Here is a 1,858-nt window from a genome sequence, read left to right on the forward strand (position 1 = left end):
GGTCTCACTCTGGGAAAGAAGAGCACTAAGGAACGAAAGAGAAGACAATTGACAAAGAAGACGATTTCAACGCAGGGTTCCTCCCAAAGACGTCACCGGTATGAAAGAAACTTTGATTTGATGGGGATATTTGTGTTTGTTTGAATTGTTTGCTAAATTGTCTCCTTTTGTGTTAAAGGTTTTCAACCTAATCCTAATCCTGCTACTAATGCTAATGGCAATGCAAGCCAAACAATCTTGAAAATAAAATAAAGATTGAGCTGAAACGGAAGAGTTGATCTAGTGTCCTTTGGGGGTTTATGGAACCAGGCCATTTTCAAGTTGGGCAGGTGCTGAAATAAGGGAGATAACTTGACAATGATGGTGGTGATGATGGTGATGATGATGATGGTGATGATGGTGGTGCTGAAGATGGTGGTGGTGGTGATGATGATGATGATCGTGATGATCACCATAATCATGATGGCGATGATGATGATCGTGATGATCACCATAATCATGATGATGATGATGGTGGTGATGATAATGAAATTTGCATCCTGAGAATCTTAGAAGGATTTTTATAAATACATCAACAGAGTTAAAGATTCAACCTGATGTTCTTCCAAACCCTCAATATGTGCTGATCTCCCTATTCAGCAAAACAAATCAGGTGTTACTTCACAGCTCACTTGTTGTTGTTGTTGTTGTTGTGGTTGTGGTGAATGGATACAGGACGTGTTCATGGCTGCTGCTGTGCTGCAGGAGAAGAGCTGCAGCCCAACCACGAGATGGAGGAAGACTCTGACCAGCAGGATGAAGAGGCTGCTGATGAAGCTCCTCCTGTCACACAGGTTTCACCAGCATCTCTGGTCCTCTACAGAGGAGAGATGATGCTTCAGTAGAAGCTCCTGAGCTCCACAAGGCTGCCGCTTGGATGTTGGAGTAAACGTGGTAAAAAGACCAGATTTAAACTGGTTTGATTTGACTTCTCTAACCCTCAAATGAAGCAGAAGGGTTATGTTTCCATGATGGGATGGTCTGAGGGGACGTCTCATCGTTACTGACGCTCAGAATAAAACAGAAAAAAGTTATACAGGAACAACTCCTGCTTTATTATTATTATTATTATTGTTATTATTATTGTTATTATTATTGTTGTTATATGGAGGGATAGGGGCAGAGAAAGGGACAAAGGATGGGACAGTGGCAGAGATAAAGACAGTTTTGGGGAATAGGACAGTGTTGGGGACGGAGACGGGGACAGTGTCAGGTAAAGGGACAGGACTCGGACAATGTCATGGACAGGGTCACAGTCAGAGACAGGGTCAGGTAAGGGACAGGACTCGGACAATGTCATGGACAGGGTCACAGTCAGAGACAGGGTCAGGTAAGGGACAGGACTCGGACAATGTCATGGACAGGGTCACAGTCAGAGACAGGGTCAGGTAAGGGACAGGACTCGGACAATGTCATGGACAGGGTCACAGTCAGAGACAGGGTCAGGTAAGGGACAGGACTGGGACAATGTCACGGACAGGGTCACAGTCAGAGTCAGGGTCAGGTAAGGGACAGGACTGGTGGGATCCTGGAGTTATGTCATGTAAGTGAATATTAAATATGCATGTTTAGGGTTGTTTGTGTGAAGCACCTGTGGGCCAGGACCCATCTTCAAATATCAGCGTCCATGAGACATGTCCAGCTGCTGTTAGCATGATGTCCTCTATGACATCAACTGATAGCAGAGCTCATAAACCACCAGTTTAAACTGGATCAAACGTGATTTATGAGGCGAATAACGTAACTTCTATGGGCATGACGTCATTTAAAGCAATGCTGATTATGAGTGTTGTGTGTGTGTGTGTGTGTGTGTGTGTGT

Source organism: Takifugu flavidus, chromosome 11 (genome assembly GCF_003711565.1).
Source record: "Takifugu flavidus isolate HTHZ2018 chromosome 11, ASM371156v2, whole genome shotgun sequence".
NCBI classification, from domain to species: domain Eukaryota; kingdom Metazoa; phylum Chordata; class Actinopteri; order Tetraodontiformes; family Tetraodontidae; genus Takifugu; species Takifugu flavidus.